The sequence below is a fragment of the Ochotona curzoniae genome, unplaced genomic scaffold (assembly GCF_017591425.1).
Source record: "Ochotona curzoniae isolate NIBS_2020 unplaced genomic scaffold, NIBS_Ocur_1.0 scaffold_4505, whole genome shotgun sequence".
Classification (NCBI taxonomy): Eukaryota; Metazoa; Chordata; class Mammalia; order Lagomorpha; family Ochotonidae; genus Ochotona; species Ochotona curzoniae.
In genome coordinates this window covers 24,358,410-24,385,895 of record NW_024467118.1, presented here as the reverse complement: position 1 = coordinate 24,385,895, position 27,486 = coordinate 24,358,410, and the positions used below count along the sequence as shown (strand labels likewise).

The 27,486-nt window shown below is 48.2% G+C and overlaps 1 protein-coding gene across 6 annotated transcripts in view; it reads left to right on the top strand.

Moving 5' to 3' along the window:
• The first annotated feature begins 8,598 nt into the window (after positions 1-8,598).
• Positions 8,599-27,486, top strand: part of RBM47 (RNA binding motif protein 47) — a 144,436-nt gene continuing 125,548 nt past the window's right edge. For 3 of the 6 annotated variants that reach the window (XM_040965784.1, XM_040965785.1, XM_040965780.1), the window contains exon 1: positions 8,783-8,994. The gene's annotated coding sequence lies outside the window, so the exon portion shown is untranslated. Of the gene's footprint in view, positions 8,708-8,782; positions 8,995-27,486 lie in introns of those variants that run through there. The other 3 variants (XM_040965781.1, XM_040965783.1, XM_040965782.1) reach the window with 3 other exon arrangements.

Sequence of the window (27,486 nt, the reverse complement as noted above, 5' to 3'; positions counted from 1 at the left end):
GGGTGATCTCATGTCTTCGGGTCCTATCAGTTTGCTGCCAAGACACCAAAACCCTCCTTGCCTATGGTCGTGATCCCCTACTGTCTGCCCCCAGCACTGGATGGGCTACTCCGTAGGCTTGTCTAAGAGTATTCCACAGGCAGCTTCAAGGCTGAACTCAGGTGCTTTGGGTGTGTCCTCCTCTCCTCTCTCTCTGCTCTTGCAGCATGCCCTAAAACAGTGCCATGCCGCGAATGACCTTGCTAAACCTAACATCAGACCACTCAGTCCCCAACTCAAGGGCTCTGCAAACCAACAGGCAAGTCCCAACACTCACCTGTGAGCCATACAAAGTCTGGCACAATTCTCTTCCTATGTCACTTGTTCCTCAGCCCCTCGCTTCCAGCTGGGGTGGAATATACTGGTCACCAGCTCCCTGCCCCCCACACGTCCCCTGAGTGGCTGCACTGCTGGCTCACCTGCTGACCTCTCAGCAGGCTTCCCTAAAATGCTGGTGGACATAAGGGAACCTGCTTCAGCCTTCTTCCTTTCCTGTCTTCTTTTCTTTCTTTCTTTCTTTTTTTTTTTTTAAGATTTATTTATTTTTATTGGAAAGGCAGATATACAGAGATGAGAAGAGACAGAAAGGAAGATCTTCCATCCAATGATTCACTCCCCAAGTGGCCACAATGGCTGGAGCTGAGCCAATCCAAAACCAGGAGCCAGGAGCTCTTCCAGGTCTCCTACATGGGTGCAGGGTCCCAAGGCTTTGGGTCGTCCTCGACTGCTTTCCAGGCCACAAGCAGGGAGCTGGATGGGAAGCTGGGTTGCCAGGATTAGAACCTGTGATCATATGGGATCCCAGTGCGTTCAAGGTAAGGACTTTAACCACTATCTTGCCGGGCCCTTCCTGTGTTATTTTCCTTTTCTCTTTAAGCCTTATTTATTTATTTATTTTACTACTTTTCATCTCAAAGATGCTTTTATGTTTCACTTTGCTTTTAAAAGGATTTATTTGCTTTTTTCAAGATTTTTTTTTTTTTTTTTGGAAAGTCATATACAGAGAGGAGGGGAGACAAAGAGGAAGATCATCTGTTTGTTGATTCACTCCTCAAGCGGCTGCAGCAGCCAGAGCTGTGCCGATCCGAAGCCAGGAACCTGGAACCTGTTCAGGGTGTCCCATGCAGGTGCAGGGTCCCAAGGCTTTGGGCTATCCTCGACTGCTTTCCCAGGCCATAGCAGTGAGCTAGCTGGGAAGCAGGGCCACTGGGACACAAGCCAGTGTGTTCAAGACAAGGACTTTAGCCACTAGGTTACCACACTGGGGCCAATTTATTTCCTTTTTTAAAGCTTTAACTATTTATTTGTAAGTCAGTGTAAGAATGACAGAGAGAGACAGAGAGGCTCAGCACTGTATCCTAGTGGCTAAATCCTCACCTTCCAGGTGCCAGGACCCCTTATGGGCACCAGTTTATGTCCTGCCTGCTCCACTTCCTTTCCAGCTCTCTGCTTGTTGCCTGGGAAAGCAATCAACGATGGCCAAAGCCTTGGGATGGGACCCTACACCTGTGTGGGAGACCCAGAAGAGGCTCCTTGGCTCCTGGCTTCGGATAGGCTCAGCTCCAACATCTTTGTTTCTCTTTTTCTATGTGAATCTGACTTTCCAATAAAAATAAATGAATCTTAAAAGACAGACAGAGAGAGAAAGAGATAATCTTTCTACTAGTTCAATGCCTCGATGGCCACGAGGGCCAGCGCTGGAGCAAGCCAACAACGGGTGCCAGGAATTTAATTCAGATCTCCCATATGGGTGGCAGGTTCCAGGCCCTTGGGCCATCATCTGCTGCTTTTCTCAGGTGCATTCACAAGGAACTGGAAGAGAAGAGGGGAAGCCAGGACTTGAACCAACGCTCCCATTGCAAGTGGCAGCTTGATCTTCTGTGCTGCAACACTAGCCCCTATATTTTACTTTTTGCTTTTTGTCTATATCCTCCCATTATATATGACTTCTATGAAGAGTAGGATTTGTGCCTGTTTGTTCACTAGTTTTTTCCTGAGGTCAGGAACAGTTATTGGCATAAAGAAGTACTCAAAAAATATTTATTTATGGAACCCAGCGTGGTAGCCCAGTGGCTAAAGTCCTGGCCTTACACATGCTGGGATCCCATATGGGTGTTGGTTCTAATCCTGGCAGCCCTGCTTCTCATCCAACTCCCTGCTTGTGGTCTGGAAAAACAGTAGAGGATGGCCAAAAGCCTTGGGAGACCTGGAAGAGACTGGGCTCCTGGCTTCAGATTGCCATAGCTCCAGCTGTTGTGGCTGCTTGGGGAGTGAATTAATAGATGGACAATCAAAACTCCAACATAATTTTCCTCGTGGAGTGACATCTGTCAATTTTAATTTCATCTCATACACTGCCATGCCGCCCTTCAGCCATGCAGGTGCTTTCACACTGCTGTGCCTACACTCTCTCATGTCCCTTGGTCACACAGTTCACTCTAGACAGGTGGCTAGCCTCCCAGCTCTGACATTACCTGCTCCGGATCAGCCTTCGGTGAGAGGACTAGAGCACCTCCACAGCATCCGGTCCTTAGCACGTGTGGCCATGGGCTGGTTGCTCTTCCTCTGTAGAACGGGAGTTTCCTGAGGACAGGAATTCTGTGTCATGTTTTTCTGTCTCCAGCATGATGCCAGAATCCTACACACAGTAGCTGCTGTCTGAATGTTTATTGGAGAAAGCAATGAATGGGTGAATCAGAAGGATCATGGCTGGTACTGGTCCCAGCGTCCTGCTCATAGAGGCCAGTGAACTGATCCTGATGCACTTCATGAGCCAAATAGTGACTCAGTTATCTGCCCACAGACACTCACTAAGTGGCAAAGACAGGGTTTGGACTTGGGCCTGTGGCTGCAGGCTTTGCCCGAGAGCACCACACGTGCGTTTCTGATGGCTACGTGGATGGTGGATACCGGGGCATCCCAGGTGGGGAAACTGCTGAAGCAAATTCAAGAATGTTCACATTATTAATCAGATTGGTAAATTTGGCCATGCCTGCAATTAAAATTTTTCCTGTGAAATATATATTTTTTAAAAATTTAATTTTTATTGGAAAGTCAGATGTACAGAGAGGAGGAGAGAGAGGAAGATCCTGTGAAATATTTAACAGAGTAGTCTATTTCAAATGCATGAGAACTTTTTTCTTAAATACACTTTTATTGCTTCTCAACTGTGACCCTAAACCCCAGCTCCCTGGATGAGCTGGACCTTACAACTGCCCATAACATACACCCTTACCTGTTAAGCTCATAACCCACATACGAAGGTCCTTTACTTTACTGTTCTCGACAGCTGAAATACACACACGTGATACAGACTCAAACATGGATGGAAGCTTCATGAGGTCCTGCAGTGTCCCAGCTCGGATCACAGACTCTGGGCTCATAGTGCGGGGATCAGACCCCAGCTCTGTTAGACTGTGGCCAGGGAACCTCCATGGTGTCACCCAGCAGCTGTGTGTGCTGGTCCCATGGTCTAGAACGTGGGTGTGAGTGCAGTCTGGGTTTTACAGAGCAGTTGTGAGGAGTACATAGTCCTGTGTGGCACAGCTTCTGACAGATACTCTACCCGGTAAGCACTTTATAAATATTAGCAACTTGACGTTGGCAGTCTTGGCTGGGAAGTTACCGCTGAATGATCGAGCTTCTAACTCAAGGTTGTCTTAAGTTGTGAAATAAAATCTGGAAATCTCCTCTGGTGGGGAATAAGTCTTAAAGGGATAGAGAGGAATTAACATTTGTTGTCATAACAAGACCACCCCTTGGTCTTGAGAGGCCCTTTAAAGGGCCCATAATTCACATTAGCACTCTTCCCATGTCAGTGGGGCAGGCTTTGACAGAGCTTTTTGTGCAAGAAGAGCGAAGGTCAAGGGAATGCTTAGGTTCAAGGCCTTTCTCAATGAAGGATTTGGCATCTGAGATTAATGTTTGGAGTGAACCCCTGCTATACTTAATTCCCTTTTCTGTGAGCTCAGTGCATTTTTAAAATTCAGTTAGGGGCCCTCCTATGGTGTGGCGTGGAAACCACAAACCCCAGCTCCCTTCCAATAGACTTCTGAATGGCCTCGCCTGTCCCAGAGGCCCATGGTGGCCTTTCCAGTTAGCCCCCAGGCTTAATCCTTGGCATCACGGTGTCCTGGAATAATGTGTCTTAAATTGGCACATATTAGATCCAGTGGCAATTTAATATGAAACTGGAGAATGAATTTTTTTTCTTTTAAGAAAACGCTTTCACAGACATGACCACCAGTGGACAAATGGGACACTGTAGAAGCTGTGAGCTATGCTGTTTGTATTTATTTACTACACAGTCTATTTAGACCTCACATGAGCCACTTTAGTACTTGGTCTTTGATTTTTTTTTTTTTTTGAGGCAGAAAAGAAACATAACCTTTTATTGACTGCTTGGATTTGGTCTTTAATATGTATTAAAAGCTCCCCTTGTGTTGGGCACTGTGCTTTGATTAGGGTCATCTCATCTCATTCTCATGATGACCCTATGGTTGGCTCCTGTCCCAGGCAGACCCTGAGCTTTAGAGACTTAGGTATCTTGCCCTTGACCCCACGAGGGATGCCAGCTTGGAAGCTGCTGACTTGTGGCCCATGCTGTTTGTCATGCAGGCCCACTGCTTGTCACAGAATTGGTTGCTGCCTGCTCAGCACACCTCACTTATGGGGGCGTGGGGGGAGATCTTTGGTGGAGTTTGTAGTGGGTATCCATGTCTCCACAATGAGTACAGTCTAAAACTTTTGGGTCAAGTCACAATGAGGAAGCAAAACCAGCTTTCAGAGCTCTGATTATCCCCCAAACTGCACACCGTTGCCCTAGAATGGAGCAGTGGAAAGCAAGGGAATCAGAGCAATGGCTTTATTAACTTTCCAGGAGCTTGGAGTCACAGCCGAGAACCCCAGTCTTCTCATCTGTGCAATGGAGCAATGAAAATCACAGAGTTGTGATGGTCAGTGCTGGTAACATGGAAAATGTACGCTGTGAAAAAAGTATGGATTGCAAAAACATTTTTGTGTCAAAACTTTAATTTCTCCATGTAATTTAAAGTTTGTATTACTTTATTTTTTCTTTAAAGATTTATTTATTTTTATTGCAAAATCAGATATAAAGAGAGGAGAGACAGAGAGGAAGATTTTCCATCAGAGGATTCACTCCCCAAGTGACCACAACAGCCGGTGCTGCGCTGATCCGGAACCAAGAGCCCAGATCCTGTTCCGGGTCTGCCAGGTGGGTGCAAGGCTTTGGACCATCCTCGACTGCTTTCCCAGGCCACAAGCAGGATGCTGGATGGGAAGCCGGGCTGCTGGGATTAGAATCGGTGCCCATATGGGATCCCAGCACATTCAAAGCGAGGACTTTAGCAGCTAGGCCATGGTGCTGGGCCCAAAGTTTATATTACTTTAAAAAATGTATTTATCTATTTCATAGACATAGGAGAGAGAGAAGAGGTCTTCCTTCTGCTAGTTTATTCCCTAAATGGCCATGAAAGCTGAGGCCCGGGCAGGTGGAAGTTAGGAGTCAGGAACTCCAGCTGGATCTTCCATGCAGGTGGCAGGGACCCAAGGAGCTGAGCCATTATCTGCTGCCTACCAGGCACATCAGCCGGGAGCCAAAATTCAAAATGGCATCTCAGCATGACATGTGGGCATGCCAAGTGGTAGTCCAGCCCACTACTCTACAACAAGTATCCTTAATTTTTTTTTAATCTATTTTTATTTGAGACACAGAAATACACATGGATGTTTGCAGTAGGTGGAGCTGGACTGGGGCTTATGCCAGGAGCTAGGAATACAAGCCAGGTCTTCCATGTGAGTGGTAGCAACCCAAATATTAGAGCCATCATTGGCATCTTGTGGGGTCTACACTGGCAGAAAACTGGATACCAGATATTCTGGTGTGGAACTCAGGTGCCATAACTACTAGCTCAACACTTCCCCCCTTCCATGAACTTGCCCCTGGTCTGCCAGTGGAAGTGCACTGGGGGTGGCTATTATTATATTGTGGTTCTTTACAAAGCTTTAAAGTTTGCTTCTTTTCTTCCTTAGAGGTGTTTTGGTTAGTGTTACTTGATCTAAGATGTAAATAAGGGGCAGAAAGTTACTTGTGAGCCCCAGGAGTAGGCATTTTCTAGTTCAAATGGAAATTGCCAGCTCTTGAGGACCACGTATGTGCCATCTCATTTAATTCCCATAGAAATCCCGAGAGGTAGGTGTTGCTATTTGCTATATATTCTAACTGTAGAAGCTGAAGCAATATGTTCAGCCTCACACAGGTAACTTTGAAATCCAAAGACAAATCTCTGAGAAACCAAGTGTCCTTCCTCTCCGTACTCCAAACACTGCCCCCCAGGCAGAAGGGAAAGAAGCAGAAAGCAGAAGGCAGAGGGGTCTGGAGAACTGCCCCAGGGGAATGGAATTTGCCTGAGGACAGCAAATAAACAAAAACCAGGCATCCAGGTCAGCCACAAGCAAAGATGAAAGTTCACATTCCTTTTACTATAGCCTGCATCTTAAAAGATGGTTTTATTTTCACCCATCCCTGGAGTAGGGATGTGGGAGATAGCTGGGAGCTTGAATTATACCCATTTTATAGATGCCAGTGCGCAAGACTAAGAAGGAACAGTGGAGGCAGGCATCGGATTGAGAGCAAGTAACCAAAGGGCTGTGAGAATTTACTTTTTTTTTTTTTAAGATTTGTTTATTTTTATTGGAAATGCAGATATAAAGAGAGGAGGGACAGAGAGAAAGATCTTCCATCCGATGGCTCTCTTCCCAAGCAGCCCCAATGGCTGGAGCTGAGCCAATCCAAAGCCAGGAGCCTGTTCCAGGTCTCCCACATGGGTGCAGGGTCCCAAAGCTTTGGGCCATCTTCTGCTGCTTTCCCAGGCCACAAGCAGGGAGCTGGATGGAAAGCTGGGCTGCCAGGATTAGAACCAGCACCCATAAGGGATCCCAGTGCATTCAAGGTGAGGCCCTTAACCGCTATGCTATCACGCTGGGCCTTGAGAATTTACTTTCTGACCTGGATCTTAGCAAAGGGCTGCTTTGCCTGACATGGAGCCACTGCCTTCCATACTTTCAAACCCATTTTATTCCTCCTGGTTGTTATTCCCCAGGTCCCAGGGGTTCTTCTAGGAAAAGGCATCTTGAAGTGGGAAAATGTGTGAGCCAGACAATGTTTTTGCCTGCTCTGGGACAGTTAGGTTGCTGCAGAGCCTTGTCCAGGCCCAATGTGGCGAGAGGACCCTGGAGGACCCTCCCCACCTGCTGTTCATTGTGCACGGCGGTCTGGATGGACCAAAAGCTCATCTCAGCTGGGTCCAGGTTCAGTTCTGGGCCCCAGATCCAAGGGATCCACCTTTCAGAATCTTCTCCCAGTTTTCCCCTGAAGTTAGTAGATGCTGTCATTTGTATCTAACCAGGTCGTGGTCTTTCCTCACAGCCATGTTGAACTCACCACTTGGCCTGGGTGACCGAGTGTCTTTACCAGCCATGCTGTGGGTGGTAGCAGGGTTCCCCAGCTGGATGTGTAAGGGTCGGCGCAGGTCAGGTGGCTGAGGGCTCCATCGCAAGGCACCATGGGCCTCGAGAGTGGAATGGGATTGTGGTTTCCCTTTCATCCACGGGAAGATGACTGGAAGCTAAAATGGAAAGCATGTTTGGCATTCTAGCCTGCATTGAACGCTTTTTAATATTTATGTGATGTTTTAAATATCCTCCCCATGGTTCACACTGCTTTTTTTTTTTTTAAAGATTTACTTATTTTTATTGGAAAGTCAGATGTATAGAGTGAAGGAGAGACAAAGATCTTCCATCCACTCACTGCTTTTTGAACAGCAGGGGCCATTATCTGTCCAGCATCAGGTCACGTGTCTACAAACGCGACAGCAGCACACACAGGCTTGACTGTGGTCAGTGTCCTTTGCACATTTCTCTTGTCACCTTAATGAAGTTCAGCCGGACTTTACAGACTTTGCCAGGGCCTTCAAGACTGTGTACACACATAGTCCAAAAATCCCATCACAAGAACAGCCTGGAAGCTGAGGCCCCGAGGGAAGGTCCAATAACTCTGATGGCCTCCAGGCTAGTGCTGAGTGGCTGGGTGAGGGTCTTCTTTTCCTCATTTTAAACCTGTCAACTCATTGATTTGGAGGGGCTAGTTTACTCCCCAAATGTTTCTCAAGGGCCAGATGAGGCCAGGAACCCAACCAAGGCTTCCCGCAGGAGGAGTCCCCTGAGATCACCTGCTGAACTCAGAAGCAGGGCGGGGATTCAAACCCAAGCACTCAGATACGGGTGTGCCCACCAAGGCCTGCCCCTGGAGCCCACCTGTTTAACATAAACCAACAGGACACAACAACAACAACAAAATCAGGGCTGTCCCTACGCCCTTCCCGAGAGCCCAAGGCTTGGGGACCTTTCCTCACTCAGCAGGGAGCCCGAGAGAAGCATTTTTTTTTTCCTCTTTCTCTTTTCGGTTGATTTCAGTTGAATGACACTGCACCGAAATCAGCACTGCGTTTGAGGTTCCTGGTGGTGCCTGCTTCCTCTTCAAGTTTGTTTAGTCACCGAATTGGATTCCTGTTGACCCGTTCGGCGCCTACCTCGGGCCCCGGGCTGCAGTGAAACGCGGGAGGCTCCTGCACGCCCTGTGTGTAAACAGGTAAGGCGGCGGGGGTGGGGTGGGGGCCAACTCCCCAGGGGCCAGGCAAGGTTAAGAGCTGGGCTGGGCTGCAGTTTCTAAATGCAATAGTTTTTTTTTTTTTTTTTTGGTTGTTGTTGTTGTTCCCTTTCTAGAAACCAGCTGTAACTCCCGAGGTCAGGGCTCACGAACGCGGGCGACTTGTGAGCCAGCGGCGTCCAGGCCCTGCTGTGAAGGCCTCGGAAAAGGTCAGGGTTGCGTCCGCGTGACGTTCCTTCCTGCGCTGTCCCGGCCCTGCTGGGTTGCAGGTGAGGACGCTCGGGGAGGCGGGAGCGCAGGACCCTGCCTACCTGCTGTTGCGAGTGGAAGCGCGGAGGTGGGAGGCACGGATCCGCTCGGGACGAGGAGTCCGGCGCGGCTCTGGCTCGCCTGGGTGTCCGTGGCCAGGGTGGGAGGATCATCCGTGTGTCCTCAGGTGGAGCAGGTGCCGTTCGTGGGACCGCTGCTGGATGTCCGACAAGGAGGTGACTTTGTGAGCGGGGGACGGGAGCCCACCTCCGCGACTCCCCTCCACCTCCCCCCAGACCGGGCCCCTCCTGGTCGATTTTTTCTATTTGAACCTAAGGTATCCGTGCTCCCCTAAAACAACAGGAATGTTGCACTGGCCTTCCGCCAGCCGAGGCTCAGCGAGCAGGATACAATTTCAGTGCAGATTTACGGGAAGTTGCCAGTGTTGGGGAGTAAAAATCTGGTTTGGTGAGTTTAAGGGAAGGGAGTAGACGTGAGACAACCTTGCTACTGTGAGGCGGACGGCCTGGGCTGGGGTGCTCCTGGGGGAGGGGGAAGGAGGACCGCGGGCGCCGCAGGGAGGGGACCCGGCGGAGCTGGCTCGGGGGCCGGGGCGCACGGCGCACGGGCGCGCAGCGGGGCTCCGGGGCCGCTCGCCTCGCCCGCCGGGGACGCGGCGGTGCGGCGGTCAGCGCGTCCGCCTCCTGCCCGCGGGGAGAGCGCCGCTCGGGACGGGCTGCAGGAAGGTAGAGCTCTGGGGGTGGGGGGTGCCGGGCCGTCCTGGAGAGCCGGCCCCCCGCAGGTGCCCGTGGCTGAGCCGCCCGGGACGCCCTGGAATCCCACCCTAGACCCGAGCCTGGGAGGGGAGCCTGCGCCGCGCTGTGACTTTAAGCGGCGCGGTGGGGAGTAGCCGGACACTCCTTATTTTGGTTTTACATTAAAAAGAGGGAGGCCCCGAAGCGGAGGTAGGCTGCAGCCTAGCCTAGTAAATTGCTACCGGGCGGAGAGTGGTGGTAGTTTCTCAAGTGGGCGCCTCCAGTACTTAACAAAGGTAAGGGGGATTTAATTAAAAAAAAATTTTTTTTTGGTAATCCTTTGTACTACTTTTCCGTGACTCTGCCGCTTGGGTCCCAAGTTTCTGGAATTTTTTTTTTTTCTCTTTGAGCCCTTATCTCCTTCACTCACCCCTCCTCTTTCCGCCTCTGTTCTGTTTGCTGGGAAAACTAGTTTATAAAAAGACTTGAAATGCGACATTTTCTGGAAGAGCCAAATAATAATATACATTCAGTCCCCATTACGTTTCCCGCAGTGATAGAGGTATCCCCTACCCCCGCCCCATATTAAGAAACCAAAGTTTTCACCCCTTGAAAACATGCTCGGGCGGCCGGCCGGCACAGGTGAGGCTGGGCTCGGATTGTTAGACCGAGCTGGGTAGAGGAAGTACCCAGGATGGAAGACTTATTAAAGTGCTAACCGAGGCGGGTGGGGGGGGGGTCTTCCTGTAGGAATTTACCCCTGAAGGTAGGACCCCGGGAAGGGCGGCTTCTGGTTTGGAGGTTAGAATCCCACGTGGAGGGCTGCTTGGGGCCCAGGAATCCTGACAGATGACCAATCGGCACAGTGGCCGGATATTTAAGAAATCAGTTAAAATAAGTGGAAGTGGAATTTTTCAAATACATGACTCATATTCTTAATGCGGCAAAAGTTCAACTGGTCCTGGGTACTGTCCCAAGGCATTTAAAGCCTTATCAAAAATCATTAAAAAGATACCAACCTCTGGGTATTTCCTTATAGATGGTTAGTGATTTAAAGTAAGATGCTACCAGGTATTCCTCCCCCACCCCCTTGTGTGATATTTTAACTGCAATCTTGATATTCTTTAGAGGAAATTCAGATTTTAAAAAATGTATTCTTATGAAAAATTTGACAGGAAGCGTCCTACAAGTTTTTCCGGGGAGGGAAGAGTAGGTTAATAACATAACGTGACGTGGCGGCTGGCTGCAGCCTTAAGCCGGGGGAGTTGGCTGCTAGACCGGGAACAATTGAGAATTACAGGTGCAGATTCTCGGAGGTGAAAGGTTGTGGGATGCGGGAAGCACCACCTGCTGGCAAACCAGCGTCTCCGAGGGAGGTAGAGCGCCCTGCGTGGCAGTTTGACTCCCGCTGTTAGTTTAAAAGGATCGTCTGATAGTTTGAATCTTGGAGGAGAAACCCAAGCGGGAGGCCTTGCTGAAAGGTAAGGCAGGGGAGGGGAGCCCGTGGCAGACAGGTCTGGGTTTGGTCTGTTTTTTTGTGTGTGTCTGCCTCTGCTTTCACCTGTTCGCCGGGCTCCTGGTGGGCCTCTTTGACTGCCACCTGAAGGTGGATGAACTTTGAGGGGTTGTGAAGAGAACAAAGCCACCAGCCTGGCTCTGCTCCTCTTGACCTGACTGGGTAGGTGTCACCCGACAGAGCAAAACTGCTTTGGGAACGCATCTGTGAGTGTGGATTGGTCATCTTCCTCCTGGGCTCTAATTGGTGGGATTGAGAATTCCACAGCATCATTTCACACGTGTTTCTGCATCATTTTATTAGTGTGTTTATTTTTGAGTCTCCACTGCTGTGCTGTGGAGTGCATTTTGAAAGGAGCGTGGTCCACGCCGTGCCTGGTGTGGTGAGTGGAGCAGAGCCACTTGGGGTCTTGTTCCTTCCCCTGAGTGCATTTTCATCAATCTGTTCTCTTTAGTTTATCAGTAATTGAATCTAATCATGGCAGTTATTTAAATTGACAAAGTTGAAGTAGATGAAGCAGTTTTTGTAGATGATTGAATTTGCTTTTCCATTTCTACTCTGGAGTCAAGATCAAAACAGTGACCCAAACGGTGATGCTTTTGCTGCTATGGGAAAGTACTTGACCGTTCCTGACGGGGTTCCAGCTCTCAGGTCCCGGGGAGTAGTCCTGGGGTGCGGGTGGCGCTGGGGCTCAGGGTTGCTGGGGAGGGGAGGGAGACTTTCCTGAAGTGGAACCTGGGCATACGTGAAGTTGTGATTAGACTACTGCAGAGGATCTGGGATCCTGGAAATACTGACACGGGCAAAGGCTTAAATTCGGGATTCACAGGGCTTGGGAAGGGAAGACATTATTGCGTGAATGTGGAGTTTGCGTGCCAAGGTTTTTTGTGAAGTGACAATGGAGACATTTAAATGCAGCTTGAAGTGCTTGTCAGAATGATTCCAAGGTAAAGGTTGCGTTGGAACGTTTCCACAACTGGCCCGATGGAGAGATGTTTCCTCTCGGGAGCAGTCTGGGTCTCAGGCTGATGCTGCTGTCCTAGTTTGATGCCCTGCGAGGTCTGTGTGTGTATATGAGTGAGAGGAAGAGGACTCCCTACCACTTGTTCAGTCGTTGCTTTAGCCAGCAGCCCCATGGAGATCCGTTTTGACAAAGCAAAGATGACTTGGGTAGGGGGACAGGAGGCCTTTGGTAGAAATGACAGTAATTGTTTAATTGCGATGTCAAGTTGTTGAAAGGACCTCTCGCTGGGGAGGTTGGGGGAGATGGCTCCCTGCCACTTGGTGTGTGTGGACTGAGCCGTGCTGTCAGTGAGGCGCTCACAGGATGGCCTGCGCTTGCAGGCAGGTAGCTGCGGGGCTGCGCTCCTTCTCTCAGCATCCAGGGGAGGGACGTTCTGAAAAAGACTAAGGGAAAGCAGAGTTCAGTGAAAGTAGGAAGAGAGAGCGTGTCTGAAGGACTAAACCGCCAAGAGTCAGGTGAGTTCTGGCTGTGAGAAGGGTGGAACTTAGCAGGAGGCCGTCCTCTGACCGGAGCAGCTGAATGAGGCTTGACCCCTCTGCTTTTGTAATGGGGGTGCTGAGAGTGAGTGGACCACAGTAACTTGACACTGATTTCAATGAATCTAAGATACCATCTGCTATAGGACCGAAAGCAAACTGATTACAAAAGACCCAAGCTCTGCCTTTCCTCTATTTTCCTTAGTGGTTGAAAGACACCTGAGGGGAAAAGTAAAGCTGCCCTCCCCCGCCAACTCACTCCATGGAACCTGCCTATGAGTGTTCTTTTTCATTGTTGTAGATCTTCAGGTTTTGTCATCATAGGAACTTAGTTTACTCAGGAATGATTTGTGGGTATGTTTCAACATATACCATCCACGTATTTGTAAAACCCAGAACACCAAGGAAACGGATAGCCTTGGAGATGTGATTTGCCTGTATTAGCACATTCAATCCCACCTTTCCTGGTTTTAGAGTGGGGTCGTTTCAGAAAGCACAAACCCAGTCTCTGGGCTGCTGATGGCTAGCTGCACAAGGTGGGACCTGAAGAGGACACAGAGGAAGCCCTCTGATTGGGCCAGCCTGAAATACTCTGGTCTCAGCAAATTCTTGGTTCTGCACAAATGCATGTCTTATTTCTAGATGACAATCAAGCATGTTCTAGTCTTCCCAAACCATAGTCTTTTCCTTCAGATAGGAATGAGAGAACTTCACAAAATTCATGGAAAGTGTATATTATAAGAAGCTATGTGTGGATTTCTAATCTTATTTTACATCAAAACAAACTTACGTTTGAATTCTGTTTTCCATGAATTTTTTTGAGGGTCCCTTGTTTGTGTTGTGATTCTGGATGGGAAGCCAACCAACAAGATCATATAAAATGCCTGGGAGTGTGTGAGTTGAAAGAAAGAGGGAGGACCTGTTGACAGCTTCAGCCTGTGGTTATGCTTTGCTTAGGCTCATTGTCAGTTTTGGTCATATTCCCTGAGTGTCCACGCACCTGTTCTAAGCAGGTGTGGATGGATGAGCCACATATGGGAGGGCAAGAGTTAATGATATGTAGCAGCGGGCAGTGGGAGGGTGTACCATGAATGCTTGGGATTGTACAATTGACAGGAATAAGAGGCTTGCACCTTACCAAGCAAATGCCAACCTGCACAAGTTATAATCAGAAGTACCCACTTCTCAGAGCACCGAGACCTGACTCATGTCACATGCCAAAAGAAAAAGCGTTTGAGAACTTCACAAAGTGGAGTTATTTTGTGTTTTGTTTTGTTTTTCCAGGTATTAATTTCTCTAAGATCCATTTGATTGTCATTCTGGAAATGTCTGTTTGGGCCTCTCAAGCCCAGGTGAGAGAGAGATTCTGGGCTTGACGTCAGAGATGGTAATAACCTCCATGACTTCTGAAAAGATGCTTCAATAACATTTTTTTGTTTGTGATCATTTTTGACATGGTCCTCGGGACACCTAGCCCTTTGCCAAGAATAGGCCCATCTTGGCAGCCTTCTTAAGACAATGTGCCTTTGTGTGACTATAGCTGGGAGGATCTGGTGACACAGAAAACTCACAGGGCACTACAGCTTAGGAACTGACAAGTCGACAGCCTCATGTTCTTGCTGTTTTATTTTGTGTATTCTACCAGCTAATATCTCTGATAGATTCCCCACTCACATTATCTTATTTTTAGACTTGCCTAAAGATGAATTAACGAGTTGGGGCTTTACTTTGATGCTTGGATTCTGAAAGCAAAACCTACCATGCTGAGCTCAGCTCTGAGGTCAGTGTGTTCTTGGAGTAATCAACAGAGTTTGGTCACATGCGGAGAGGAAAAATGGGGTTTAACTGGAGTCAAAATGACAGTGTGGAGCAGCGTGTGTGCGTGATACGACTGTTGGCACTGTTTGCACCGCATTCAGACTGGTTGGCTTGTACTGCTGGCTCTGCTGTGTGTATCAGGTATCTTTAGGTAGGTTTCCCCAATCTCCTTTGACTTGGTTTCCCTAGCTGTAAAACACCTGCTGCGTGTGTTGTGCTTGAAAGTGTAGGATGGTGTCTGATGTGTAATCCACCTGATGTGGACTAGGGTCCTTGTGACACACTGTGCTTGGCTGTGTGTTGATGTCTGAAGTGTGACCTACCCCATGCCAGTTTTCTCTTACAGCCTTTTCTGCTGGTGGAAATCGCGGATTATGTTCCAAATAGCACTTGCCTTTGATCCAAGAGCATGGCCCTTGTCAGTGGATCCTATTTTGCGAAGTGTCTTTTGGTTATTCTGTCTTAGTTGTGGCGCTGATGAAACAAATGTCTGGATTAAACAGATTGCAAAGGCCTGAAGTAGCTCCTGTTACAATTTTTTTTTTTTAAACACTAGCAATTTTTCTTTTTTGAAGATTTATTTTTATTATTTTTTTATTGGAAAGGCGGATATACAGAGAGGAGAGACAGAGAGGAAGATCTTCCATCCGATGATTCACTCCCCAAGTGAGCACAACGGCCGATACTATGCCGATCCGAAGCCAGGAGCCTCTTCCGGGTCTCCCACGCGGCTGCAGGGTCCCAAAGCTTTGGGCCGTCCTTGACTGCTTTCCCGGGCCACAGGCAGGGAGCTGGAAGGGAAGCGGGGCTGCCGGGATTAGAACCGGCGCCCATATGGGATCCCGGGGCGTGCAAGGCGAGGACCTTTAACCACTTGCGCCACCGCGTCGGACCCTCCTGTTACAATTTTTAAAAAATTATTTATTTTCATCTTACTTGAAAAGTAAAGCCAGAAAGCTCTTCCAAATGCTGGTTTAATCCTAGATGCCCACAACAGCCAAATGTGGCCAGGCCAAAGTCGCTGGCCAGGAGCTCCATCCTGGTCTCTGTCGGTGTCAGAGACCCCAGTGAGTTCTTGAGACACCCAGTGCATCCCAGGATACGCATTAGCAGGAAGCTGGAATTGGAAGTGAAGGTGGGACTCCAAGCCGGTCACTCACTATGGGACGTGAGCGTTCCAAGGAATATTTTAACCCCTGTGCCAGATAGCTGCCCCTGTGACGACTTGCCTTGAGTTACTTTCGACTCCTCAGGCACAACGTGGGCCTTGTGCGGGGCCGCGTGCCTCACTGTATACTGTGTCATTGTCGCAGCTCTGTTGGATCTGCACCGTTCCCTCTAGCAGACCTCCAGTTCCTTGATGACAGGATATGCGTCTGAATAATATTCCCAGCTTATCAATGAGTGCTCAAAAAGTAAAATGAGTTTCTTTGTCTGATTACTAAAATCATGCCTTTTTTCCCTTTGTATTCTGTGGCTGTGTATGCATTGTAAATTTGTGAAAATGGAGTTAAAAGGTAAATTTATTTTGATGCAGAAAACTTCAAAAGTCCATGCCTAGTTTTTCCGTAAGACATATTTCTTATGGGCTTTTTAAAAAAAGATTCATTTGTGTTTTTATCGGAAAGTCAGATAAAGAGGGAGGAGAGAAGAGACAGAAAGGAAGATCTTCTGTCTGATGATTTACTCCCCTAGTGGACGCAACAGCTGGAGCTGAGCCTATCCAAAGCCAGGAGCCCAGGTGGGTGCAGGATCCCCAAGGCTTTGGGCCGTCCTCGACTGCTTTCCCAGGCTATAAGCAGGGAGCTGCATGGAAAGCGAGGCTGCCAGGATTAGAACCGGCGCCCATGTGGGATCCCGGCACATGCAAGACACTAGGCTACCATGCTGGGCCCCTTATGGGCTTTAAGAAAAATGTTTTATTTATTTACTTGAAAGAGCCAGAGGGAAAAGAGGGGAGGGAGGAAGAAAGAGATTTCCTATTTGTACTCGGCAAAGGTTCCAAAACTCAACTAGGCCAGGTCAAAGCCAGGAATCTAGAACTCCATATGGGTCTGCTTTGGGAATGCAGGGACCCAAGCACTTGGACCATCTGCTGCTGACTTTCCACATGTATTAGCAGGGAGCTGGATCAGATAAAGAGTACCTGGGACTTGAACTGGCATTGTGAGTAGTGGCTTTACCCTTGGCACTATAGTGCTAACCCCTCCTACCGACTTTTTCAAGGCTCCTCATACATCCCGTTTATGGAGGTGACTTCCCTGTTTCCCACAAGCCTTTGCCTGTCTGAAGGAAGTCCAGTGGAGCTGCAGTGCACTCAGGACTAGTCCAGAACAAAGCCTTGTCCCTCCAGGACTCCAGTAAGCTGAGGCAGGAGTGTCACAGTGCTCAGGGGGCTGTGCCCTGTTGGTGAGAAATGTATATCTTCCTCTCTGCTTTTTAATTCCCTTTAAGTCACTTGTAGTACTCATAAAAGAACAAAGAGCACTTTCTCTGAATTAGGGAAAGTAGACAAGAGAGGAATGGCACTGTTGGGGACTATTAGGCCCGGGAGCCTTGAGACATGGTGGCATGGTGCAGGTGGCACACTGTAGCCAGCATAGTGTTGGTGGCACTGCTTTGGTGGCATGGTATAGCCAACCTGGAGGCCAGGGAGGTAGGGAGAATGGCAGAGTGGCACCGGCAATGAGATCCTGTTTGCAGAGCAAAAGGAATCAAACAGCAAGATGGCTTTTCCCATTGGTGCAAACAATAGTTTGGCCCAGGGACCTGCTTAGCATTTTGCCCTGCCTTGTGGGTTCCAGGATCACCCGCGAGGTATCTGAAGATTTGCCAGTGAGTCAACAGCATGTCAGTAGTTCACGTGGTGCCAGTGAGCCCAGAGAGGAAGCCGGGAGTCACTCCGGGAGTCACTCCCCTAGGGGTAACTGTTGGCGGGCTGAGGGGGCACATAGACCCTGACAAGGATGGGTGACACCCACTTTCTCACATGTGGTAGGAAGGACCTATCCTGGTACCTGTAGGCTAGAGCCAGTGAAGGGGCTCATCACCAGCCGTCTGCCTTGGCACCTGCCACCTCTGTCTTCATCCCTCCCCCTGGGTAGCACTCGGCATCTATCTTTTTAGATCCTTTTATTTCTTAAAGGGAATATTGTAAATTTTCAACATTCTGCCACCAATAAAAGCAAACTTAATAAAGAAAGGATTGTATGTAAGCAAACCAAGAAAGACAGTTTTTTTTTTTTAAAGATTTATTTTTATTATTTTTTATTGGAAATGCAGATATACAGAGAGGAGAGACAGAGAGGAAGATCTTCTGTCCAATGATTCACTCCCCAAGTGAGCGCAACGGCCGATGCTATGCTGATCCGAAGCCAGGAGCCTCTTCCAGGTCTCCCACGCGGGTGCAGGGTCCCAAAGCTTTGGGCCGTCCTCGACTGCTTTCCCAGGCCACAGGCAGGGAGCTGGAAGGGAAGCGGGGCTGCCGGGATAGAACCGGCGCCCATATGGGATCCCGGGCGTGCAAGGAGAGGACCTTAACCACTTGCGCCACCACGCTGGGCCCAAGATAGACAGTTTTTTAGAAAAGTGATAAAATGCTTTGAAATCATTAGCCATCCAGTTTTACAAATAAAATTGTTGAAAATGTGTAAGTCTTCAAAGGTTACGTGTACCAGACACCCTTGAAGTGGGAATAAACTGGTTCTGCCATGTTGTACTGTTCTTGCAGGTTTGAAACCTGGTTTATTGATAGCACAGATCTGCTCTGACTTCTGAACTTTTCACAGGTTATTTATTTATTTATTTATTTATTTATTTATTTTGCCTCAAGAACTGTATACAGAGGCGCCTAGGACAATACTTTGTTTCTCAGAACCTTGTGACAGAGCACTGTCTGTTTCAAACATAAGACTTAGGCCAAAAGGAAGTCCTAGATGAGTTCTCTCAGCAGCAGGTGCATCTGCCACCACGCTCTCCAGTGTCATGAGAGTGGTTGGTGACGGCCTCGGTGAGCACAGCGTTACCTTCCACCAGGCCATTACCTTGGAAGCCAGCTCCGGGGCCCCACCAGGAATGATTCTCATGACTTCCTCAACAGTGTATGCTATCCTGCATCTTCTATATCATTTCATCCACCCATACAAAAGGCCCTTGTAGTAGTTTCTCCAGAGTTGTTCATTAGGTTGAGTGATATTTTCTTTCTTTCTTTTTTTTTTTTAAGATTTTATTTATTTTATTGGAAAGGCAGATATACAGAGAGGAGGAGAGGCAGAGAGGAAGATCTTCCGTCCGAAGATTCACTCCCCAAGTGAGTGCAACGGCCGATGCTATGCCGATCCAAAACCAGGATCCAGGGACTTCTTCTGGGTATCCCACACGGGTGCAGGGTCCCAAGACTTTGGGCCATCCTCGACTGCCTTCCCAGGCCACAAGCAGGGAGCTGGATGGGAAGTGGAGTTGCCGGGATTAGAACTGGCGCCCATATGGGATCCCGGGGCGTTCAAGGCAAGGACTTTAGCTGCTAGGCCATGCCTCTGGGCCCGAGTGATATTTTCACACAGAAATCGGATCCTGTCAAACCCATGCTGAAGATTACGCAGCTCCTCTCCCTCTCCCAAGCCAACAAGACCTTGTATTTCTAGCCCCATTGCCTCTTTCAGCTGCACTGCTCCCACTTATCTCACTGGAGGCACACTTGATTACATCTCGAGAATTCCATCCTGTGTCAGATGTATCCATGCCACTGGGCCTTTGGACTGGCTGCATCTCTTCCTCAGCTACCCCACAGTGTATTTGCTCCTGGCCTCCCCGTTACAACAGTTACTGTGTGGGCTTCTGGCACCGTGGTTAAGTGCTGCATGGCATTCCTGCATCCCATGCTGGAGCACCTGTTCAAGTTACAGATCCTCTTGCTGCCTCTGCTCCTGCTCCAGGTTTCTGTTCATGCGCACCTTGTAAAGCAGTGATAGTGGCCCAAATAGTAGGGCTCCTGCCACCTGCCTGGAAGACCCAGATGGAGTTTGAGTTTTCTAACTTCATCCTGACCCATCCTGGCTGTTGTGGGCATTTAGGGGGGTGAACTAGCAGGTGGGAGATTGCTGTCCATCTTTCTGCCTTTCAAATTAAGAAACAAAATCTCTTTCCTACTGGCACTTTCTCCCTCTCTGTACCTTGTGTGCTCAGGGAGTTAGATTGGCCTACTGACTCTCTGCCCCACCAGAGTATCTTTCATTCATTGGGTGTCCCAAACAGCATCTGCCACAGAGTGGGTGTTCCGTAAGAATTTGCTAAAGGAGTGAATGTAAGGAGCAGGTTAATCACAGCACAAGGATGATTGAAAGGGCCCCAGAATTTGGAATTTTACTTGAAATGGAGGCATGAACACATCTTTCTGAGTGAGCCTGCGTTTCCTCCCAGGCCCCGCCCCTACTAAGCAGCCCGTGGTTGCATCACTTCCTGTGCCACCATGAGCCCTCGATGGAGGCTGATGACTAACCTGCGGGGCAGGGCCAAGTGGGCATGTCGCAATCGCAGACCTTTCAGCACTTCCCAGTTTCCAAATCAAAGCCGCCTCTTTAGCAATCTTTTTTGTGATTTCCATCTAAATCTTAAAGTCCTTTGTTTTGATTCAGCCTTGTGAATTGCCTGCCCTACAGATAATTGTACTTGTCTAACTCATGTTATTATATTGTTTGTCACTTTTTCTATTGTTACTTGGTTTTAATGAAAGTAACTGTCAAGACCAGATTTCTTAACTGTCTCCTGACCTTAGAAGATTTTCCAAATGCCAGCTGCCGCCACGGTGTTCCCTTAGTTAGGCACTTTGCCTTGAACTGGCATGCAACCCCAAGTGCTGGTATCACTGTCTGAGTCGCTGTTTTCCTAGAACCTTTGTTGAAGACCTTGTCCTTGCCTTCTACTGAGTCCAAAGCAGCTTCCCATCTGTCATGTTTGTTAGCCCTGGCTCCTTTCTCGCCTTAAGACAATCATTGGGTTTGGCAAAATTGTCTTCCTTGGCTTTTGGAGGTACAGCTTCCTCTGTTATCAGCCACAACTCACTGGTAATGGCTGGTGGAATTCTGTGCTGCTACACCTGGAGGAGACACAAAGTGACTGTAGACTTCAGGAAGTTTCTTTGCAATTAAAAAATAAAGTGGCAGTCTTACATAAGTTCTTGAAAGGGTAAAGATCCTAGATTTATTTATTTCTAGTTCTCATTAATTATAATTTGATTGACATAATTATTTGGAATAAGTTTTTTTTAAATTTTTGATTGGTTTGGAAGCCATCAAATGGACATTAACTGGACAAGTCATGTAGAAATAAAAAAAAAACAGATGAAATATACTGAATAAGCAGAATATTTGTAGTTTTCTCTGAATTGTTTTATTATCATCTGTACTGAATGGGACATTAGAAATGAGCAGAATATAAATGAAAAGCTAGACTTGTCTTTTGTATGTTTGTCTTGACCAACACAGAGAGACAGAGGGAGAGAGTGCCATCCTATGGCTCATGCCCCAGGCGTCCGTAGCAGCTGGAATCAGCTGAGATTTAAGGATTCGTCCAGGCCTTCCCTGTGATTGACAGGAACACAAGCACTTGAAACCTCACTACTGCCTCCCAGGGTCCGCATTGCCAGGAAACTGAAATCAGGTGCTGGAGAGGCAGAGCGCAGGTGCCTTCAAACACTGTTGGGCCAAACACTTGCCCTTACACTATGCAATGGGAGCTGGTGGTCAATACGTACAACACATACAGAATCGGTAGATGTGACATGGTTGAAAATGAACACATTGAAAGCACCTGTTTTTCTATGTAGATGCAGACTTAACTTGCCATGTCTGGACATGGGTACTTGGGTATTTAGAAGTGGATGAGCGTTCTCTACCCTCCCGAGGCTTGCTTTGTGGGTGGGGATGGGTCTAAGTGCTCTGAAAGAAGCAGCAGGCCTTTTACTAGCAGGAGATGCTCTTGGTTGGGCAGGGTGGGGCAGAGGAGGGTACCCTCATGGGGTGATGGGATGGCATCTGATGGCCATGAAGGGATACACCTCTGCCAGATGGAGACCCGTTGGTAATGGTGCTGAGGCTGGGAAGATGAGCACATGAAATGATTTGAAGAAAGCCAAGGTTGCTAAAGTGCTGCAGGGAGTGGATTGAGGGAGGGTTGTGGGGGTTACAGCACCCAGGGCATACAGGCCTCTCAGGACTGTGGGGAAAAGCATGCGTTTGGTTGCTCTAATGTCAGGGGAAAGCCGTCCAGGTGCAGTTTCTGATATGTGCACACCTGCCTCTCAAGCAGCCCGAGGCCAGACCCTGCAGGGGTTTTTCACAGCGGTTGGCAGGACCGGGGTGGCAGGTTTTGTTCTGTTGCATCTACTCCACTGGACCCCCTGAGCTAGAACCACATGGAGTTCTGCCTGATGGGACGATGCAATGAGCTTTTTTTTGCGCAAGACAAGTCCGTTTCCAAAAGGAACCACAGCAGCCGAATTCCTCATATGTATTTAAATTTCATTTTTTAATTACATAAGAGATAAATATATGTATATATTTAAAGATTTATTTATTTATTGGAAAGTCAAGATATACAGAGAGGAAGATCTTCTGTCCGATGATTCACTCCCCAAGTGAGCGCAACGGCCGATGCTATGCTGATCCGAAGCCAGGATCCAGGAACTTCTTCCGGGTCTCCCACACGGGTGCAGGGTCCCAAGACTTTGGGCCATCCTCGACTGCTTTCCCAGGCCACAGGCAGGGAGCTGGAAGGGAAACAGAGCTGCCAGGATAGAACCGGCACCCATATGGGATCCCGGGCGTGCAAGGTGAGGACCTTAACCACTGCGCCACCACGCCAGGCCCTTGAATTAATATTAAAAAGAGAAAATAGAGCTGCCTACTGATTTTCATATGACATAGTTTTGTAATATAAATATGACACTAACGAACCAAGTGCTCAGTCATTGCTTAGCCATTTTGGCTAAGATATAAGCGAAGAACCAAGTGCTCTCAGTTGTCTCCTAGCAAAGTTCTTGATTGGGCCCTGAGTGATGGATCAGTGGCTAGCTCTGCCTTGCGTGCGCTGGGATACCACATGGGCACCAGTTCATGCCTAGGCTGCTCTGTCTCCCATCCAGCTCCCTCCTTTTACCTTGGGAAAGCAGCCGAGGATGGTCCACAGCCTTGGGACCCTGTGCCTCTTGGGAGATCCAGAGGAAGCTCCTGGGTCCTGGCTTTGGATTGTCTCAGACATTTGGTGACTGAACTAATAGATGGGAGATCTTTCTCTCTCTCTCTCTCTCTCTCTGCTTCTTTCTGTATATCTACCTTTGCAATAAAAATAAAGTATATATATATATATATATATATTTTTTTTTTAAGATTTATTTTTTTATTATTTCCTCATTGGAAAGGCGGATATACAGAGAGGAGAGACAGAGAGGAAGATCTTCCATCCGATGATTCACTCCCCAAGTGAGCGCAGCGGTCGATGCCAGGCCGATCTGAAGCCAGGAGCCTCTTCTGGGTCTCCCACGCGGGTGCAGGGTCCCAAAGCCTTGGGCCGTCCTCTGCTGCTTTCTCGGGCCACAGGCAGGGAGCTGGAAGGGAAGCGGGGCTGCCGGGATTAGAACCGGCGCCCATATGGGATCCCGGGCGTGTTCAAGGTGAGGACCTTAACCACTTGCGCCACCGCGCCGGGCCCTATATATATTTTTAATTAGAGTATTTGAACACAGGCATTCTGATTTGGGTTGTAGTCACTTTAATTAGAGTCTTATCCACTGCACCAAATGTTCACCACCCGCCTCCATAAATTTTTTGTATCTATTTTTAATTATCTTATGATACAATTCCATAGGGGTTCCCTTACTCCTTCCCTAAGTTCCCTACCCCCATTAATTTTCCTCATATTTTTTACAATAGTATCATAAAATGTAATAAATCTATCATTCTACTATGTATCCTGACATTGTAGGTATAGCCAGTGGCAGAGTCCAGCATCCTGTTGTCTTTGATTTGGAAATGTAGATGCATGTTGTGTTGTAGCTTCACGTCTGCATATGATGGTCTCCATTACACAGTTACTGTAAGCCCCTTAAATGAAAAACCATAAACCAAAATCCACAACAGGAACAAAAGTAGAGAATTCACAACATTTAAAAAGCCACCTGGTGAGTGACCCAGTGGACAGAAGATCTTTCTGTTTCTTCTCTGTAAATCTGCCTTTTCAGTAAAAATTTTAAAAAGCAGGTAAGTTCATGATTCACAGATTCTTTTCTTGGTAGTAGATTTGATGGATTCAGTACTTCATGGCAGTCATTTCATTGTTTCCATCACAGTTTGAAGAACTTTTCCTTTAGAGTGACTAAGTGCTGAAATTCCCTAAGTTTTGTTCCCTGTGTTTTTTGAGGGCCATCTCATTATTTACAAAGTTACAGATTTCCATTGGAGCTGGACCTTGAGACAGTCCATGAAGAGAAAGGGGAGTCTCAGTATTTAGGTGGCAAGGAGGGTGTTCCCCTCTGCTCAGCTTCATCTGAAGCTAGCAATGCTTGCCTGGTGCTGTGAACTCTGCAGAGGGATGACCTGTGTGGCCTGTGTCCTGGCCTGTCGTTGCAGTGTCAACAGCGTTGGCAAAACAACAAACATTCAAGGATGGCTCGAAATGAACTCCATTTTCTTTTGAAGAAAGATTTTGGTCAATATTTGATGACCTGTAGGTTTGGGTAAGAAAGATAAGCATGCTTGCAGTTGTTCCTAGCTGAAGGAGGCAGAGTTTGTTTAGTTTCCATAAGAAATTAATTATGACCAAAGGAAAAGAAACAGAATTCCAGGGGCTGGCAATCCTTGGTGGATGAAGGTTCTTCCAAACATGGATGTGGGTTCCAGCTCTAACTTCCTTGTGGAAACAAGATGCGGTGGAGGGAGCTCTGGTTTTATCGGGCTGGAGAAATGGCTGTGCAGGGAGATGCCAGGAATGCCCCCCGTGGTGTTTCATGGCATGCCAGGCCGCGGACGTTCAGTCACTCTCTCGGTGCCCCTGGGATCAGATGAAGGAACTGCCCTTCTTCCTGGCATCTGCCCCAGCAGGATTCCAAGAATGGATTCTGGGAATTTCTGGTTCCACTCTTTGAATCTCAGTTCACAGGAATCCTAGCTACCTGACCTGCCCACATGTTATCTTGCCACACCCCCATGTGTGTGCTGAGATGAGACTTGGGGGATTCGCTGAGAATTCCTGGAATCTGGTGAAAGCAGTACTTACTGAGAGTTGGCTCTTAAAGGCGCATTGTTCACCTTGACTCTCTTGACCTCATGCCTTTGACATTGGAGTCCTCTCCCGCCCTGCGTGAGCTCTTGCGTTCTGTAGAGGTCGGACACCTAGTGCTGGGTGGTTTTCCTTGCTCCTCTTGTGTATCTTTGATGATATGTATTGCATCTATGTGACACAGCTGTACCTGTGTATGCCTCATTAATGATAAACTTAATTAGTTGTGGTAGATAGAGCATCCCTATTTATGTAAAGTATTCTGTGACTTGGATACAAATTTCAAGTTTGCTTCGAAAACTCTTCCAGATTTTCCCCCACCTTTTTGGTAGTAGTCAAATCACTGGCTTGTGTACTGGGTGGATACGGGGTCTTTGTGAGGCATTTGAAGATATAAAATGTCTGTGGAAAACCTTAGGTAATTTTGGTGTTTTTTTTTTTTTTTAAATACGATTTGTTTTATAGAAAAAAAAATTAAGGGGAATGAGAGTTAAGAGAAGAGGTCTTTGTTCCATTGGTTTACTTCCCAAATGGCTGCATGAGTCAGGCCAAAGCCAGTCACTTTATCTGTGTCTCCCACACGGATGCAGGGGTTCAAAGAGCACTCAGGCCACCTGCTTACCTAGGCGCATTAACAGAGAGCTGGGTCTGAAGTGGGACAGGTGGGCCTTGAACCCACATCCATATGTGCTGTATCAACAGCTTGACCAATGGGAGTCATGCGTTGTGTGCGTGCGAGCGTTTGCCCTTGGGTAGAAAAGATGTAAAGGACCTGTAAGTCCTCCACAGAGCACCAGACGCATGATGGAGGAGCACCAAGAAGCCTTCTCGACACTGTGGTGGGACTTGGGAGTGTGGGTGTAGCCTGTGGAGTCATGGCACGTGATGAGGGGGTTGCTGGGGGAGCTTTACATCAAGATGGGAATTGCAACGTCCATCGTGTTTGATGAGCATGCTTTATGCACCCAGTCCTGTTCCAAGCACTGCATAGAGATGAACTCATTTCATCCTTGTGAGAACGCAGTGACAACAGTATCATTATCACTCCCGTTTATGACAAGAAGACTGAGGTCTGCAGAGACCCAAGTCATTCACCTAAAGTTCCATAGCCAATCAAGGCAGAGCCAGGATTTTTTTTTAAGATTTATTTATTTATTTATTGGTTTTTATCAGAAAGGCAGATATACAGAGAGGAGGAGAAATAGAGAGGAAGATCTTCCGTCCGATGATTCACTCCCCAAGCAGTCCCAACGGCCGATGCTATGCCGATCCGAAGCCAGGACCCAGGAGCTCTTCTGGGTCTCCCACATGGGGTCAGGGTCCCAAAGCTTTGGGCCATCCTCGACTGCTTTCCCAGGCCACAAGCAGGGAGCTGGATGTGAAATGGAGCTGCCGGCATTAGAACCAGCGCCCATATCGGAACCCCGGGTGTGCAAAGTGAGGACCTTAACCAGTATGCTATTGCGCTGGGACCAGAGCCAGGATTTGAACTCTGGGTGGATATGGAAAGATGATGTGTGGGGTGTAACCGAGCCCTGCAGATAGCTCACACATTCCGTGCCCTTGTGTGTTGCCAGATCAGAGATGATAGCAGGATTCGTGGGCTGAGAGCGAGACCTTTCCTGGTATTTAGCGCAGTGCCTTGTGGGTGGGATTTGTGCTTTGCAGATTTGCCACCTACACCTTCTTGCCTAGAGTGTGGTCTTTGTGCCAGGGCCGTACAATTGTACCTGCTTGGCTAACTGGCAGAACAGTGTTATCAGAGGCAAGGCTGTTACTTCCCCAGCAGTCTCTCAATTCAGGATCTGCATGTTTGCTCAAGCTCAGGAGACAGAGAAAAAGGAACCCAAGTCTAAGCGTGTTTCCATCTCAGTGGCCAAAGAAAGGACTTTTTATGCTGTTGGATGTGCTATCAGCACTTCACAAGGGCTGGGCCTCTGTGCAGAGGCAGATTTTTTTTTGTTGTTAAATGAGAACATCCAATTGTCTCAAGCCTCACACTGACATTTGGTTCTATGAGGAACCACATGGTTCCATCTAGAGTCCCCTACAATGACACAGCCTAGGGACACGATAGTCATCTTCCTTTGCATGAGCCCACTCTGTGATGTCCGCACAGCCACCGACTGTCATTTGAGCCAGGCATGATCGTACGCTTGCCCTGCAAGCTCACTCTTCCGTCAGATGCTGCTGGTCTGCTGTCTTCCTCACCAGGGTCCCTCTGCTGAGCCCTGGGGAGTGGGAGATGCAGCGTTCTCCATGCTCAGGGGAAAACTCACTGGTGTCCAACTCACTGCATTGTAACGTGGCCTGTGGGATGGATACCGGCCCCAGGTGCTTCAGCTCATTTACAAATCGAAATAGACAAGAGCCTAAAGTGCAGCCCATTCAAAGTTTAGTGAGGGCTTCCGCTGGGATACCATGGAGACTTGGAGGGTCATGCTGGCGCTTCCCTGACTGGAGCTGCAGAAGTGTTTTGGGGGGTTAGAGGAGACGGGGAGATTTCTCTTTGGTGTGGGGCAATGGTTTGTATACAGCTTGACGATTCTGCTCAGGCACTGTAGATTTTTTGGTGTTTGCAAGCAACAGGTTCTAAATGGCAGTCTTGCTCTCTGCTGGCACATTGGGAAGGTCACATTGGGCTATTCTGG